At 44.5% G+C, this 19,108-nt stretch overlaps 1 protein-coding gene across 2 annotated transcripts in view; it reads left to right on the plus strand.

Annotated features, from left to right (window-relative positions):
• The window catches only part of GALNT1 (polypeptide N-acetylgalactosaminyltransferase 1), a 148,059-nt gene that overhangs the window by 75,007 nt on the left and 53,944 nt on the right, over positions 1-19,108 (plus strand). The gene's annotated exons all lie outside the window — the stretch shown is intronic.

Genomic DNA, 19,108 nt, shown 5'->3' on the forward strand with positions numbered 1-19,108 from the left:
TCTTATGCTGATGTCTTTAATAAAAAGGAGGCAGAGACCCTACCCCCTCATAGACCATACGACTGCCCTATCGACCTGTTACCCGGTACTACTCCTCCCCGTGGGCGTATTTATCCATTATCCGCTGCTGAGACCCGGTCGATGTCCGAATATATTGAGGAGAATCTGGCCAGGGGATTCATCCGAAAATCTACCTCCCCGGCGGGAGCAGGCTTCTTTTTCGTCAAAAAGAAGGACGGCTCTCTCCGTCCCTGTATAGACTATAGAGGCCTTAACCAGATCACGGTGAAGAATAAGTACCCCCTTCCGCTCATTCCGGAGTTATTTGATCGTCTGAGGGGGGCTAGAATCTTCACCAAACTGGACCTCCGTGGGGCGTACAACCTGGTTCGTATCCGTCAGGGGGATAAATGGAAGACGGCATTCAACACCCGGGACGGCCACTATGAATATCTGGTAATGCCCTTTGGTCTCTGTAACGCTCCTGCCGTCTTTCAAGAGTTGGTCAATGACATCTTCCATGACCTTCTCTACTCCTGCGTAGTGGTGTACCTGGACGACATCTTGGTCTTCTCTCCGGATCTCCAGACTCACCGGAGGGACGTTCGTCAGGTCCTGCTCAGGCAGAATCACCTCTTCGCTAAATACGAGAAGTGCCTCTTTGAGCAGACCTCGCTTCCGTTTTTGGGCGACATTATTTCTCAGACCGGCCTACGAATGGATCCAGAGAAACTGTCTGCCATCGAGAAATGGCCTCGACCGGAGGGGTTGAAGGCCAGTCAGCGGTTCCTGGGCTTCGCCAACTACTACCGCCTCTTCATACCACACTTCTCTTCCCGGACTGCCCCAATTTCCGCGCTCACCCGTAAGGGTACTAATCCCAAAGAGTGGCCGCCCGAAGCAGAGGAGGCCTTTCTTTCCTTAAAACAGGCCTTCTCTTCCGCCCCGGTGCTGCATCGCCCGGACGGCAACAAGCAGTTCTTCCTGGAAGTTGACGCCTCCTCCCCTGGAGCCGGAGCGGTACTTACTCAAAAATCATCTTCCGGGAGGATGGTAACTTGCGGCTTCTTCTCTAAACTCTTCTCCTCCTCAGAGCGCAATTATTCCATAGGAGATCGAGAGTTATTGGCCATCAAACTGGCATTGGAGGAGTGGCGTTACCTGCTCGAGGGGGCTCTTCACCCGGTAATAATTTACACTGACCACAAGAACTTGGCTTACCTCCAGCATGCCCAGAGACTTAACCCGCGCCAAGCCCGGTGGTCCTTGTTTTTTGCTCGCTTTGATTTTGTTCTTCATTTTCGCCCGGCTGACAAAAACGTCAAGGCGGACGCCTTGTCTCGATCCTTTCTGGTGTCTGATCTCGAGGAAGATCCGAAACACATCATCGATCCCGCCAGAGTAATGCAGGTGGCTCCCGTGAGTCTAAATCGTCTCCCTCCCGGAAAGACGTTCGTATCAGTACCTGATCGGGAGAAGATCCTTCACTGGGGTCACTCGTCTAAACTGGCTGGCCATGCCGGTCAGAAAAAGACCCTCCAGCTTATTACCCGGCACTACTGGTGGCCTACCCTGCACAAGGACGTAATAGACTTTGTTTCTGCCTGTGTGTCCTGCGCCCGCAACAAGGTTCCGAGACATCTGCCAGCCGGTCGCCTCCTTCCGCTTTCTGTACCTGCTGCCCCCTGGCAGCATATAGCAATGGACTTTATAACTGACCTCCCAGTCTCTGCCGGTTGTACGGTCATTTGGGTGGTCGCTGACCGCTTCTCCAAGATGGCTCATTTCGTTCCCCTGCCAGGCCTCCCGTCTGCACCCGAGCTAGCTAAAGACTTTATTCGTCACATCTTTCGTCTTCATGGCCTGCCCCTCCACATCGTGTCGGATCGTGGGGTACAGTTCACCTCACGCTTCTGGAGAGCCACTTGTAAACTGCTAGACGTCACCCTGGACTTCTCTTCCGCTTACCACCCACAGTCCAATGGTCAAGTGGAGCGGATCAATCAGAACCTGACCAGTTACCTCCGGCACTTCGTTAATGCCCATCATTCAGACTGGGTGGATCTCCTACCATGGGCCGAGTTCTCTTATAACAATCACGAGAGCGAATCCTCCTCCAAATCCCCGTTTTTTGTAGTCTTCGGTCAGCATCCTCGGATTCCTTTTCCTGTCTCCACCTCTGTGGACAACCCGGCTGCGGAATCTCTCGTTAGCAAATTTTCCTCCATTTGGGAGAGTACCCGATCCGCACTCCTTCAGTTGTCTGAACGGATGAAAAGACACGCTGACAAAAAACGCCTGGATCCTCCACAATTTCGTCCTGGAGATAAAGTCTGGCTCTCATCTAAATATGTCCGACTCAAGATACCTTCTTACAAGTTAGGGCCTCGGTTCATCGGTCCTCTGGAGGTCATCAGTCAGATCAACCCGGTGGCCTATAAATTGAAACTCCCGGCCAACTTACGGATCCCTAACTCCTTCCATGTATCTCTCCTCACACCTGTGGTACTTAACTCTTTTTCCAAGTCTACAGGTACGCCTCCTGCTCCGGTTTCTGCTGAGGACGAGTTTGAGGTAGAGAACATTCTTGCCACAAAAAGGGTAAGAGGAAAGACCTTTTTTCTAGTAGATTGGAAGGGGTTTGGTCCTGAGGAGAGAACGTGGGAGCCCCGGGAGAACATCCATGCCCCTCTCATCCTTGCTAAATTTCTGTCTGGCCTAAAAAAGGGGGGGCCTAAAGGGGGGGCCTAAAGGGGGGGGGTACTGTAGCGCCGGCGTCCCTGCCCTCTGCTAGGCAGGGACGCTGTTCCCCTCACCTCTCTGCTCCGTGCCCGGCGTCCTCCTCCCGCTCTGCTGGCAGCGCTCGCTCCTTCCCGGCCACTGTGCTTAGGGCGCGCGCGCTCTCCCTCCCTCTTAAAGGGGCCGCGCGCGCCGTCCTAAGGAGTCCCCGGCCAATGGCCGGAGGACTTCACCATATATAAGGCACCTGCTCCAAAATGGAGGTGCCCGAGCAATGTTGTTGCACTGTTCACTACTCTGCTTCAGCCCTCAGGTCCCGTTGCCAGTTACCTGCCAGTTACCTGCCAGTTACCTGCCAGATACCTGCCAGATACCTGCCAGATACCTGCCAGATACCTGCCAGCTTGCTGTCTTATTCCTGCCTGATATTCTGCTACCTGCCTGCTAGCCTGAGGTCCGACGGTCTGCCTTACTACTCCTGTCAGTCTGTCTAAGGACCAGCTTGCCCGCTCACCTGGGAGCGCACATCAACTACCTGCCTGCTTGCCTGAGGTCCGACGGTCTGCCTTCCAACTCTTGTCAGTCTGTCTATGGACCAGCTTGCCCGCTCACCTGGGAGCGCACATCTGCTACCTGCTTGCTAGCCTACCTGGAGGCTCTGCCGTCACGTGCTGTGACCACCTGCCTATCCAGTGACTCCTGCCCGCTCACCTGGGAGCGCTCATCTGCTGCCTGTCTGCTAGCCTACCTGGAGGCTCTGCCGTCACGTGCTGTGACCACCCGCCTGTCCAGAGACTTCTGCCCGCTCACCTGGGAGCGCTCATCTGCCGCCTGTCTGTTGGTCTTCCTGGAGGCTCCGCCGTCACATGCTGTGACCACCCGTTTATCCAGAGACTCTCGCCTGCTCACCTGGGAGCTCACGTCTACCATCAGCCGCCACAGGTCGTACCAACCCTTTACCCAGAGACTGCCCCGGTCACTTGCCGTGACCATCTGCCCGTTCACCCAGAGACTGCCCCGGTCACTTGCCGTGACCATCTGCCCGTTCACCCAGAGACTGCCCCGGTCACTTGCCGTGACCATCTGCCCGTTCATCCAGAGACTGCCCCGGTCACTTGCCGTGACCATCTGCCCGTTCATCCAGAGACTGCCCCGGTCACTTGCCGTGACCTCCTGCCCGTTCTTCTAGAGACTGTCCCGGTCACCTGCTGTGACTGCCTGCCTGGTCGCCACCCGCTCCCTTACAAGGACCGCCCCCTTGTATAGTAGCTCAGAGGTTCCGCCTCCCAGACCCGTTACATACAGTTTGGTACATCCTGAGAAAGAAAGAAAGCACTGGTGAACTCATCAATGCAAAAAGACCTGGGCACCCACGGAAGACAACAGTGGTGGATGATCGCAGAATAATCTCCATGGTGAAGAGAAACCCCTTCACAACAGCCAACCAAGTGAACAACACTCTCCAGGAGGTAGGCGTATCAATATCCAAATATACCATGAAGAGAAGACTGCATGAAAGTAAATACAGAGGGTTCACTGCATGGTACAAGCCACTCATAAGCATCAAGAATAAAAAGGCTAGACTGGACTTTTCTAAAAAACATCTAAAAAAGCCCGCACAGTTCTGGAAGAACATTCTTTGGACAGATGAAACCAAGATCAACCTCTACCAGAATGATGGAAAGAGAAAAGTATGCCGAAGGCGTGGCACAGCTCATGATCCAAAGCATACCACATCATCTGTAAAACACGGCAGAGGCAGTGTGGTGGCGTGGGCATGCATGGCTGCCAGTGGCACTGGGTCACTAGTGTTTATTGATGATGTGACACAGGACAGAAGCAGCCGAATGAATTCTGATGTATTCAGAGCCATACTGTGTGCTCAGATCCAGCCAAATGCAGCCAAACTGATTGGTCGTCGTCTCATACTACAGATGGACAATGACCCAAAACATAAAGCCAAAGCAACCCAGGAGTTTATTAAAGCAAAGAAGTGGAATATTCTTGAATGGCCAAGTCAGTCACCTGATCTCAACCCAACTGAGCATGCATTTCACTTGTTAAAGACTAAACTTCAGACAGAAAGGCCCACAAACAAACAGGAACTGAAAACCACCTCAGTGAAGGCCTGGCGGACCATCAAAAAGGAGGAAACACAGCGTCTGGTGATGTCCATGAGTTCAAGACTTCAGGCAGTCATTGCCAACAAAGGGTTTTCAACCAAGTACTAGAAATGAACATTTTATTTACAATTATTTAATCTGTCCAATTACTTTTGATCCCTTTAAAAACAGGGTGGCGCATGTTAAGGAGCTGAAACTCCTAAACCCTTCATGCAATTTTAATGTGGATACCCTCAAATGAAAGCTGAAAGTCTGAACTTCAACTGCATCTGAATTGTTTTGTTTAAAATTCATTGTGGTAATGTCTAGAACCAAAATTAGAAAAAATGTTGTCTCTGTCCAAATATATATGGACCTAACTGTATGGTACTGCAGACTTGTGAAACCTCAAAGCATATGTACTGCGTGCAGTGAGGATTCTCCAGTAGAAATTGAATGGTCCATGTGGTCACAAGTATGTATACGATTTGCATATTTCCAGACACATTCTGACTAGACGTGTCCAGCTGCACTCAATGGACTTGCTTTGAGCGAGGCCACGCACGTCTAGTCGTCAAGTGACTGCATGTATGCAGATCATACTGCCGATTTGTACCCTAAGACCAGACAACCCCTTTAGCAAAGATAAAGTAATAAATCACTGCACTTCCTATACGTGGTGCTTGAGCAGGGTCCAACGCCAGTAGGTATATAATGTAAAACTCGGCACTCAAGGTAAATTTTCAAAATTTTAATAAGCCAGTGAATCCGTGAAGCCAGTAAGCCGTCATAACGCGGTATCCACCACTTGTTAGCATGTGACGCCGGACATCAAATAGGCATCTCAACTTGAACCTTCTGAATAACTTTATGTATGTGAGGCACTGAGTCCCACACATTTTCCTCTTATTACACAGCCATACAGAGTGTACTGATGAAGGTCTATATGAGCGAAACGTTGCTGTTCAAACACTCTTGATTCACTGGCTTATTAAAATTTTAAAAATTTACCTTGTGTGCCGAGTTTTACATTATATATAACCCCTTTAACAAAAACGCTTCAGGACCCCCGCTCTCCTCCCAAAAAGCCAACAAAACAAGAGCCAAAATCTGCAGCCTCCTTCCTTGCTGCAGCCGAAATTTTCGCTCTTTGTACTTTGGTATGTATTGAATGCACCTGGTAATGATCCTGTTGCGGCCTTATGAGGATTCTTGTTTGGCCTGGAACTTTTTCCCTTTTGTGATCTGAAATTGCACATTATTCAGTGCGGGCTACAGCTGTATTACATATAGCCATTCTTACATGGAGTTTCAGAACAAGTACACCAGTCTCATCAGGTCCCAGAAATCTATATGCTAATGTATGCAGTTTACTGTATATTGTGATTTCTCTTGACAGATCCTCTTTATAGTTTATTCTTTAACGTTGTTGTCTGACGAGATGACCGTTATAAGAGACTTAGACTAGGCCTCACATTCGGCTGTCGTGAGATTGTTGCTGCAAGGCTTTTTGTTCTCTTTACTTATTTATGACCTAGATGGTTTTATTATGGTGTGTCAGAAGATATGGAAGATTGCTCTCATTGTGCTGATTTCCCCCAGTGCCAAGCTGACAAACTGACAGGCTTGTGTTTTACAGCTGAATGACTAGAATGTTGGAAGTTTCCAAAGTTCAAGAAGTTTTTTTGGAAAATGTTCTTGTATATTTTTGTTGTGTGCATCTATGGAAATACAGTTTTTTGTGGGGGGCCCAAGGAACCCCCAGTCTGACTCCGAAGTGCAACATGGGATTTTTTTTATATGATTGCTGTACCAGACAAGGCAAAGCAGATCATGGGGGGTTTCAGTTCTGTGCCCTTGCACGCGCCACTTGGGGAGCGCCCTTGCGCGCGCCACTTGGGGAGCGCCCTTGCGCGCGCCACTTGGGGAGCGCCCTTGCGCGCGCCACTTGGGGAGCGCCCTTGCGCGCGCCACTTGGGGAGCGCCCTTGCGCGCGCCACTTGGGGAGCGCCCTTGCGCCCACAGTAATTACCGTGCAGCCGCACTCCTTCTTGGTAACAGGGGCAGCTGTACAGCGCAGACCTGAGTGACAGAATCTATTGATGCAAGTGCGTACCAGTTAAGCCAATAACCTATACAACCTTATTTTTATTCAAAACTCTTCTTTATATATGTTCACCTTAGAAAGAGCGATGACTGCAGAATAAATCCTTTCCTTCCCCCAGGCAATGAAAAGGTCTTAATAATTTATCCTGTATAATTCCAAAGCCCACAGCACGTAAGAACAGATAAATGCTTGCACAAATCCCATCATTTGCTTTGTTTCCCAGCCTGAATACAGGACTGGCAATTTAACATGGGCTTGCTAGATACAGAAGAAATCGACCTCCGAACAATACCTTTTAGTGAAAGAACTGGAATGTTGTAGTGTAAAAGAATTGAGTTCATTGATACAAAATAAGATTAGGCTAGTGGGTTAATGCAAAAACGAGACTTGCACATCACTTCTTTTTTTCCCAAAACTTGCTGCTTTTTAACTTGTGGCTGAAGGATCTCCATAAACGCCCTTCACTGTGTTTGTGGGCACTCCTCCCAGCTGGGTGCTTTCTGCACTGAATGACGCTGATCAGTCCTTCAGGCCTCATTCAGATGTCAAGGGGTTTTTTTGGACATGAAAAAAATTGAACATTATTCATCAGTGTCCTGGATCAGTTGTTCTTCGGGGTTTGGTCAGTGTGTCAGATTTTACCATCATTGGTTTTCTCATGCCAAAAAAACCCTTTTCTTTTCACGGCTGTGTTGCCATTTTTTTAATAGCACAGTATAATACAGGATTCCATACCTTATTTGTTATTAACACAAACAGGCCAGGCTAAATTGAGAAGGGTCCTCTAGGGTAAATGAAACCCTACGAACACGCTTAGGATGTACATCCAGAGCTTTACACCTCATTAAAGCCCCTTTAAACAGTACACAAGCCTGCTATTGCTTCTAGTTCACCCTTCGATATGTTCGGTCATGCCATACTTCATGTTGGCCTTTACAGGACTCCTGTACATCTGTTCTGGGGAATTCTTGCTGCTGTGGAAGATGGTACAAATGAAAGCGTCTAATTCCCAATACGTACATAAGGATTGTGTTGTGACTGCTCGTGCTGAAAAATACATTATATACGCTCTTATCTGAGAACCCATTAGAAATGTCACAAACCAATAAATACCTTAGCTGATGACGTACGCGGTTCAAAAGATCACTATAGGCAGGCCAAGAAGAAGCAACATGGTGTTCCTCAGATTTACTGACCAGAAGAAGCGGAATATGTCTTCTGTCTGATCTTATCTATTAGAGAAGTGCTCTCCCGCCATCTATGGTGCCTTTATCTCATAGTCCCCATCTACACGACCATGCATGTGCTTGCTGCAGGTGTTGGCGGATACCATTGTACAGTAGAAAGCACTGAGAGATGAAACATAGTGCTTGGCAGCAGTCTGGTTATGGCATCTAGGAGATGGCACTGAGCTGACCCATGTGGCAATCATAGATTAAGGTCTGCCCACCAGTCAGGGACATGAGGAGGAGCAATTGTCAGAGTTGAGAACTGTGATGAGACGACCTCTATAATTTCCTATTGGATATGAACATTTTCCATCCCACTGTATACAGATGGTTCTTACATCAGTCCCTGACGCATGGTTCACTCTTTAGTATGCTTCTTTCCAATGCACACACAGGCTAGGGCTATAGTCATAAGAAGACAATTAACCCATCGATTCTCCTTATAGCACCATTATACCCATCAGCAGAATGAGCCCTGACCTATGGGGACATGGACTCAGAGATGCTTAGGGGAGCAGCAGGAATAGAATACAAGTATGACCTGGTGACTAGAGGGTTTCCACTTCTACTGTATTATATTGGTAGGTCATCAATATCAATCTGTGGGGTTCCGACATCCAGAATTGCCAACGATCAGCTGTTGCCAGCTTCATTAGCGGCAAGCTGCAAATGGTGTGTGAAGTGGTCTTTCCATTACGGGGGTCTGTGCCCTATTGGATTATAAATAGGAGGAAATTAAATTTAATTCTGCCCAATCAGGGTGTCTTTCTTCGCCTGTTACTTGTTCCTAAAAAGTAATACTTTCTTCTCAGCAGTAAGAAAAGAATCTTCCTTCCATTCCAGCAGTAAGGCTGCGTGCCCACTATGCGTTTTTTAAGCGTTTTTGCTGCGGAATTTCCGCAGCGAAAACTCTTAAAAAACGCTTGGTAATACGTGCCCCATGGTCCCCAATGATAATCCGCATGTGCTGTGCACATGCTGCGGAAAGTTCTTCTGTGGATTATCATTGCGGAAAAATCCGCAGCATGTCCATTAATTTTGCGGACACTCAGCGTAATTGCCACCATTCACTTGCATTGAAACGCATAATATCCGTGTCAGCACATTTGCACACACGGATATTAAGCGATTCTATGTGCGGATGATACCCAGGTCTGGAGAAGAGGAGACTCTCATCCTGACCCGGGTACCATAGAACCTGTTAAAAATAAAATTTAAAATGAAAAATAAAGATTATATTTACCTTCCGATGGCCCCCGGTATCCTCAGCGATGCGTCCGGTCTCTTGTATGGGTCGCGGTGGTGTGAGGACCTGCCATTACGTCATTTAGTCAGGTGACCTGTCGCGAGTCAATGACGTCATGGCAGGTCCTTCACACGACCGCGACCCATACAACAGACCGGACGCAGCAGAGAAAGTACCGGGGGACATCGGAAGGCAAGTATAATCTTTATTTTTTACCATTCTTATTCTTTCTTTTTTTTTTAACTATTACTTGGTCACACTATATAAATCCATGCCGGTCACTTTTCCAAGTGATGCTAAGGCTATGTGCCGACGACGCAGAATTGCTCCAGATTTTTCCTGAGCGTTTCTGCATCTCCCTGGCAGAAAAAACACATGCGGATTGTACATGTGTTTTCATACCAGGGACAAGCGGAAGTGAAGCGTTCTTCACATGCATTTCCACATGCGGGTTGACAAGCGATTTTAGCATCACTTGGAAAGTGCTTGACAACTTGGTCACACTATATAAATCCATGCAACTGCATGGATTTATATAGTGTGACCTTAAAGAATGGTAAAAAATAAATATTATACTTACCTTCTGATGGCCCCTGGTGTCCTTGTCTTTGCTTGCCGGCAGCTCGCGGTAGATTTTTAAGGACCTGCCGATGTCAGCTGTCGCGTGACCAGTCACATGATTAAATGACATCATCGCAGGTCCTTTAGTCTACCGTAAGCTGCTGGCAAGCCGAGACGAGGACTCCGGGGGCCATCAGAAGGTAAATATAATATTTATTTTTTATTTTGTTCTTTTTTTTTATAGGTTCTATGGTACCCGGGTCCAGAGGAGAGTCTCCTCTTCTCCAGACCCGGGTACCATCCGCACACTGAAACCCATGGAATCCGCATATACAGATGCAGTGATGCCTAATCCATGCATTCCAATGCAAGTCAATGGCGACGAAAACACCGCGTTTACGCAAAATAATTGTTAGTGCTGCGGATTTTTCCTCAATGATGATCCGCAGTGGAAATTTCCGCAGCATGTGCACAGCACATGCGGATTATCATTGGGGAACATGGCAGACCTTCTAGCAAGCATTTTTTAAGCTTTTCTGCAGCAGAATTGATCATTTAGCCTTTCTACCTAGCTACTTCTTCTTTTTTCTGCTCAACGTAGAAGCAGTGTCTTTTTCCCTGAATGAGTCATCTCGCTCTTCAACTCTGGACCCAACTGCTCCGCAACTCCACCGGCTAAGGACTTTACAGTGGTATAGAATTGTTGTTCTAATGATATAGGGAAAATATATATTCTTGTACCGTGTTAGCCAGTAGATAGAAAAATATTTAGATTTGAGAGTCCTCAGTGGTTGATACCTTTTAATGGCTAACTGAAAAGATGGTAACAAATTGCAAGCTTTCGAGACTACGCAGGTCTCTTCATCAGGCATAGTATACCCTGTTCTAATGATGATTCTTGCAAGGAAAAATAGATTTTTACATAGATCTTAAAAAGATTCGGTTTTTAATAATGTGATGTCACAGACTTAATGGAAAAGTGATCATTAACTGGATAGAAGGGCAAAATGAGCAATTCGAAGTACACATTGCTATATAATATGATGATCTATATTAAGAGGATAAAAACTTTGATGGGAGTGCTTCTTTAAAGCTGTGCAGAAATATTGGCTAGCTTCTTAAATTTAGTAGGGTGTAGTGTATAATGTGTGTGCAGATATTATGCCAGCCAAGCTGGATAACTTCAGATGAGTTGTCTTATAGTGATATACTTTTAGGCCTTGTTCACTTATATACAGTACAGACCAAAAGTTTGGACACACCTTCTCATTTAAAGATTTTTCTGTATTTTCATGGCTTTGAAAATTGTACATTTACGCTGAAGGCATCAAAACTATGAATTAACACATGTGGAATTATATACTTAACAAAAAAGTGTGAAACAACTGAAAATATGTCTTATATTCTAGGTTCTTCAAAGTAGCCACCTTTTGCTTTGATGACTGCTTTGCACACTCTTGGCATTCTCTTGATGAGCTTCAAGAGGTAGTCACCGGAAATGGTTTTCACTTCACAGGTGTGCCCTGTCAGGTTTAATAAGTGGGATTTCTTGCCTTATAAATGGGGTTGGGACCATCAGTTGTGTTGTGCAGAAGTCTGGTGGATACTCAGCTGATAGTCCTACTGAATAGACTGTTAGAATTTGTATTATGGCAAGAAAAAAGCAGCTAAGTAAAGAAAAACGAGTGGCCATCATTACTTTTAAGAAATGAAGGTCAGTCAGTGCGAAAAATTGGGCAAACTTTGAAAGTGTCCCCAAGTGCAGTTGCAAAAACCATCAAGCGCTACAAAGAAACAGGCTCACATGAGGACCGCCCCAGGAAAGGAAGACCAAGAGTCACCTCTGCTTCTGAGGATAAGTTTATCCGAGTCACCAGCCTCAGAAATCGCAGGTTAACAGTAGCTCAGATTAGAGACCAGGTCAATGCCACACAGAGTTCTAGCAGCAGACACATCTTTTCAACAACTGTTAAGAGAAGACTTTGTGCAGCAGGCCTTCATGGTAAAATAGCTGCTAGCAAACCACTGCTAAGGACAGGCAACAAGCAGAAGAGACTTGTTTGGGGTAAAGAACACAAGGAATGGACATTAGACCACTGAAAATCTGTGCTTTGGTCTGATGAGTCCAAATTTGAAATCTTTGGTTCCAACCACCGTGTCTTTGTGCGACGCAGAAAAGGTGAAAGGATGGACTCTACATGCCTGCTTCCCACCGTGAAGCATGGAGGAGGAGGTGTGATTGTGTGGGGGTGCTTTGCTTGTGACACTGTTGGGAATTTATTCAAAATTGAAGGCATACTGAACCAGCATGGCTACCACAGCATCTTGCAGCCGCATGCTATTCCATCCGGTTTGCATTTAGTTGGACCATCATTTATTTTTCAACAGGACAATGACCCCAAACACACCTCCAGGCTGTGTAAGGGCTATTTGACCAAGAAGGAGAGTGATGGGGTGCTACGCCAGATGACCTGGCCTCCAGAGTCACCAGACCTGAACCCAATCGAGATGGTTTGGGGTGAGCTGGACCGCAGAGTGAAGGCAAAAGGGCCAACAAGTGCTAAGCATCTCTGGGAACTCCTTCAAGATTGTTGGAAGACCATTTCCGGTGACTACCTCTTGAAGCTCATCAAGAGAATGCCAAGAGTGTGCAAAGCAGTCATCAAAGCAAAAGGTGGCTACTTTGAAGAACCTAGAATATAAGACATATTTTCAGTTGTTTCACACTTTTTTTGTTAAGTATATAATTCCACATGTGTTAGTCATGAAAATACAGAAAAATCTTTAAATGAGGTGTGTCCAAACTTTTGGTCTGTACTGTACATTAATTGTTTTCTTCACCCACTGACTAGTACAGATACCTCAGAGGGAGAAGACCATTACCAGAATTGATCCCATGCTTTCTTTTGTGTTTCTACAGATAGGTTTGTGTATGGACCCCATACTAGTGCACAAAAATGTCATTTCTGTGTGCCTCAGGCATAAAACAAATGGCCGTACTCTACTGATGTATATGATCCAAATCTTGGCCTTTTTTGCTCAAAATCCTAATAGAGCTCTTATACAAACATTTCTAGAATAATAATGGGTGTTGTAATACGGTATATGTTCCTAGGTCGTGACTTAATAATGATTTAATTTTCATAGGTAACCACTGGCCACCAATGAAAAAAAAAGGGACAGTAAATAATATTGGGGACAAAAAACATAATTAAAAAATATAAAAAAAAAGTATGTGTGTGTGTGTATATATATATGTATATATATGTATGTGTGTGTGTGTGTGTGTATATATGTATATATATATATATATATACATATATATATATATATATATATATATATATATATATATATATATATATATATATATATATATATATATATATATATATGTATAGATAGAGAGAGATCTAAAGGGAATATGATGGCACCCTACAAAATAAAAAAATAATTAGGAATAGGGACAATAATATATGGGGGCTTCAATTTCATTTTGGGGCACATTTTACAGCAGGAGCAGGCTGATGGGAACTACTGCTCCCATCGAGCTGCTTCTGCTGGCACTAGTGGACGGGGGACAGACATATGCCGATGGGAGTAGTAGTCTCACATCGGCCTATGTCTTCCTGCTGACACCCGCGCACACAGACCCCACACAGACCTCACACAGACCACATACAGACACTTACCACACTAATCATGAATCCCACGTTGAGATTCATGCGCTTGTACCATCCCAGATGAGCAGCCATGATCCTGACAGACGGGAATACTATGGGATTCTTTTCTTCCTAGATTATGGGATGGCTGGAACGCCCAATTGTGAGGTCACTTCCTATTTGCTGCGGTTTTGTGGTACAAGACTGCATCAAATGCTTCAATTCCGCAAGTATTTTGACATATTTGCGGATTTGAAGCGTCCCAATGCAAGTCAATGGCGGACATTCCGCTGCGTTTCTGCAAAATTAATCAACATGCTGCGGATTTTTGAGCGCTGCAGAAACGCTGCGGAATAATCCGCAGCATGTGCATTGACATTGCGGAATGCCATTGGGGACCATGGGGTGCGGATTACCAAGCGTTTTTGATGCGGAAATTCCGCAGTGGAAACGCATGAAAAACGCATCGTGGGCACGCAGCCTAATAATATACAGTTGGTTACCAACAATTTTCCAGATGACCTACAACCAGCTGCAGTAAGGCAGATACATTGGTATCCTTTGGAATCATTTCTCCAGGACTTTCACTGGTCCTGGATGAAGGCATGTATAGCATATAGGTCACAGTTTAGGCTGTATTGTGTTACAACATGTGTACTATGGGCAGATGTTTGAGCCTGTATTACCAGCTCCAGTCCCTGCCGACCAAGAGTTGTGACCCCCAAATGAGTAACTCTATCCTGCGATACTCTTAAGTCCTGGTGAGAAGACTTGCAGACTGATCTGATTTGCCGCCGTCATGAAAGTATACCAGTGCTACTGAATATCTATTATTTTACATGGTAATCGCCATTAGTCCGTCATGTTGGCATAATAACCTTCATAAGAGGCAATAAAGGTCATGAAAACTGATTCTGAGCGAACGTAGTATGAAGAACTGTGTGTGGTTTTTTGGGGGTTTTTTTTAGTGCTTAGTCCATTAACATAACATTATTACTTTTTGAGAGCGGCCTTGGATGTGATTTTCCATTTCTGAAAATTATATGTCAAGGTGCATGATAGATACTTAGCTGCATTTTACATAATGTGACAAAATAAAGTATAGGTTTTCTTATTTCCTAGCTGACATCTCTATGGAACAAAAGGCGATTATTTCATCGTCCTACTTTTGGTCTTGTAACTCATCTCATTTTCTCATCCGCCTGTACCTGATATCCCCACAACCCATAACAGATGTGCCGTGATCAGAGATTTCCTCCAATGAATTCTATTCACAGTGCTTGGCTAATGGTTGGAGAGCGGAGATTATGCCAAAAGGAGACATATATATGTCCGTGTCAGTTGGAAAGTATCCTGGGTGTTCTAGAAATGCTGAGGAATATGGGGTCACCGTATAAAAGCGGATTGATAGCCAGAGTTTAGGGATAGGCTTGCAATGCCCCGGAACAGGGGGTTGTTTTTGGGCATGTATTTTCCTTACGTCTCTTACATATTACTTGCAGATGTGTATCTGTACATTTTTGGTAGAACATCTTGTTCCACACATTGATCTCGTGTTGGAATGGATTCTGGGCTGCTATTCAGGAGAATTCTGAGCATTTATTTCATGGAGAACCCTCACGTTCATCCTGCCCTGTCCGCTGCCGTATGAAGTAGTGACCGTCACTCTGATCTCAGTGGTGTCATTTTACCTGTAAAGGAAGACGCCGGACCCCTAACCCAGGGCTGCCGCAGACTACAACTGTTTTTTCTACAAAGCTACATTCTATTCATAGATAAATGACACGCCACTGATAGAGGGGGTCTCAATACTTTCTGCTGATCAATTCCCCCTCTAACTTTCAGCTATTTCACGATTTGTATAAAAGGCCAACGAGCCATAGGCTGCACTGTTGTCTATGAGAGGAGTTTTCTGGGAAAAAAGGCTTTGGTAGTGTCATACTTTTGGGATATAGCTGTATATAGAAATTCAGATTGCTCAGAATGTACCATTTTTTGTTTTAGTTTTTTTTCTCCTTCTATTTCGCCAACATATTCTGCAGCACTTCACAATTCATAAGGAACATGTAAAAACAATACAAGACATTACAGAGTAACACAGTCCGACACATACCAAGAGGAGTGAGGGGCCTGCGCACAAGCTTACAATCTATGAGGAAATAGAGGGGACACAAAAGGTGAAAAGGAATGTATGGTCCAGCCATCATTATAATAGGGTATTCACAGAACACTCCATGAACCAGTTACCACCGAGTATATGTACAGGCACAAACTGCTATGGAATGGATGGAAGGGAGAGCAGGGAATAGTTAGATTAGTGAATTCTAAAGAATTGTGGTTTTTAGGGCACTCTTGAAACTGCGGATACTGGGAATTAACCGGATTGTCTGGAGTAATGCATTCCAGAGTACTGGTGCAGTATGAGAGAACTCCCGGAGACTGGAGTTTGAGGCTTGGATTATAGAGGATGTTAGTCTTGGGTTGTTAGCGGAACGGAGAGGACGGATATGGTGGTATAGATGCGGGTGGTGAAAACCTGTGGAGAGCTTTGTGGGTGGGTAAGAGTTAAACATTTATATTAGACTGTATGGTAATGGGCAACCAGTGCAAAGACTGGCACAGAGTGGCGGTATCGGTGTAGAGGTTGGGCAGAAATATAATCCTGCCTGCTGCATTCAGGATAGATTGAAGAGGTGAGGGTTTCGTAAAAGGGAGAACGATTAGTAGAGAGTTGCAGTAGTCCCGTCAAAAATGAATCTAAGCAACCAGTGTTTTTGTAGCGTGAAAGGTCAGATTCTAGAGATGGTTTCTGAGGTGCAGGTGACATGAGCAATCGAGTAATCTGATATAAGGAATGTTTAACAGATCTGAATCTAATAGAACCTCAAGGAAGATGAGAAATACTGTATAGACTTTCGTCTCAATTTAATGGTGTAAGTTGTCCTTGCTTTCAATTAAAGGCATTAACTCTGGTTTTTACTACTTTTGCTACAGCATTATGCTTTTTTCACAAGCAAAATATACTGTTCTTTAAATATACCTAATTATATATCAGGACATTTTTGGTAGAAAAAAAAAGATAAATCATAAGAAGTATGGTACTGTTATCTTTACCAAAAAACATAACTAAACAAAAAAAAACCTGAGTAAACCTAAAAAGTAAAAACATTAGCCAAGAATAATTTTTAAAACATTTTATTACACCCCTACAACCTGTGATGTGTATGCTTGTCACAGGTACTGTGCAGTGTGTATTGCTCAGGCTCTGGAGCTGAACCTGGCAGGTGCCAACTGTGTTCTACAGTCGGTATTGGCCTCTAATAGCAGTGACCAGAGCTAGCTCCAATTGCTGCTGTTTAACCATTTAAATTCTGTAGTCAATCTGACGGCAGCATTTAAATGGCTTTGGCGTGCACTGATGCTCTGGTGGGCTACCATGGCAGCTATGAGCCTGCCCAAAGTTCCCATTGCCACCATTTTTTACTTTTCATTGAAACTAAATCAAAGTCTCTGCTACTTAGGAGACCATACATTTTACTATCTACTAAACTTTTGCAATATATAGCACAAGCGATGAAATGGTCGCAGGTTCGAGTCCCTTGCGGTGCATAAATAAAAGAAGAAAAGAAAAAGAAAAAATGTATAAATCACCCATTCTTTTTTTCCACAGCTAAAAATACATTAAAACAACAACAAATCTTGTATCGTTGCATTCATGAAAGTCCTATCAAAATATGAAACTATGTAACCTGCATAGTAAATGCCTTTTGAAACAAAAAATGGAAATGCCAGAATTTGTTTAGCGACCTGCGACAGACTTGGATAGGTTTGCAAATGTGTTGGATTGCTGGTCGCAAGTCGCACGCAACACACTTACCATAGACTTGAATGTAGCCCCAGCCTAATGGAGTAACACAGAGCAATGTTAATTACTAATGGAATAAGAGTACAGAGACCGTGTGGGAAATGGTGGCAGGCAATTGTGAACTACATTGAATTTTAGTGTTTGAATTCACATGGAACTGCAAATGTTTGGAAATTGGGCTCGAACTGGCTCCTCCTCAGATTGATCCATTCATCTCCAATTACATGTATAAAACACATCTTCTATTTGCTTGTATTATTGAGCTATGCTTTGTGGTACAGGACTGTCTATTGAAACCTAATCCTGTGTTGTTTTGTGTCCTCAGCTACACTTTGCATGCAATTATATATTTTCCTTCACGGAAAGAAAAGATGATTTTTTTTTTTTTGTTTTGTTTTTAAAAAAAAAAAAAAAAAGATTTCTATGTAACTACTGAAATTGGTTGCTGGTTCTTATTCAGGGAAAATGTAAATAAGATAATTATATGCAAAAGGAAGCCATTGTCTGAATGGCCAAGAAACAGATGCATTTCTGGTAGGGATGATCCTGTGTTTGGGAAAAATTAGCTAAAGCAAATCTGAATTTCAAAACACACACCACAACAAGAAATTTGGTGCCAGAATTTAGCACAATAAATACACTCAACATTGAAATTTCAGCACCAAGAAGGAAAAATCGTGTAATTATAGCAATCACAGGATCGATAAAGCATGTTAATGATATGCCAATATTGAAAATGGAAAAAACAATATTAAAACATGTGTTTTTTCTTCATCGCGCTTGAGTGTCCTGCACAGACATGCGTCCACTTACACACCTCAGCATATACTATCAATGAGATGATTAATGTCCAAGGAGCTTATTTGGGGAGACTTGTAATGACTGACAGACTGTTCTCCTGATATACATGTCTCACACTGGTTACTCCCCCATTCATTTATAATAATCTCTGGCTACAGAATCTCATGCAGATCAGTGTTCGGCCCATAGATCTTAACAACTCATTTACATATCAGAAAAACTTGGATTTCTCTGGAACAAAACATAGGATTGCAAATATGAAGGTATCATTTTATTCGGCTTCCTATGACCTACATGCCCATGTAGACTGCTTAGGTGGGTTGATCCTACTGCCAAGTCTCTTTTAGGGCATGCTGGGAGGAGTTCTTTGCTAAATATTACTTTACCAGTTAATTCAGTATTGATCAGACTCAGTGACTGAAAAAAATTTACAGTCAGAAGTCTTCTCTGATCAGATTGCCCAGCAGATATCTCCGGCTCCTCACTTCATCTGCACACCTTGGCATTTTCCTAAGAGCGCGCACACAACAAATGCTGACCGCTATGATAAGGCCGGCGTTACACAGCAACTTTGGCCAACGATCGCAATGCCTTGTTGCTATATTGCAGTGAATGCAACCGCCAACATGGCCCCATTTACTAATGCTGCAAAACTCCCGGAATCACTGTGACAAAAACAAATCCGATGCTATAAGCAGATAATGCACGATTGGGGCGTGGGGGTATCAAACCAAAACCGCGTTATACATTTATACACCATCCCAAAATGAATTCAAATTCCACACTATAGCATAAA

This window comes from Phyllobates terribilis, unplaced genomic scaffold, assembly GCF_046119375.1.
Source record: "Phyllobates terribilis strain yellow unplaced genomic scaffold, ASM4611937v1 Scaffold_4__5_contigs__length_816908805, whole genome shotgun sequence".
In the NCBI taxonomy this organism is placed as follows: Eukaryota; Metazoa; Chordata; class Amphibia; order Anura; family Dendrobatidae; genus Phyllobates; species Phyllobates terribilis.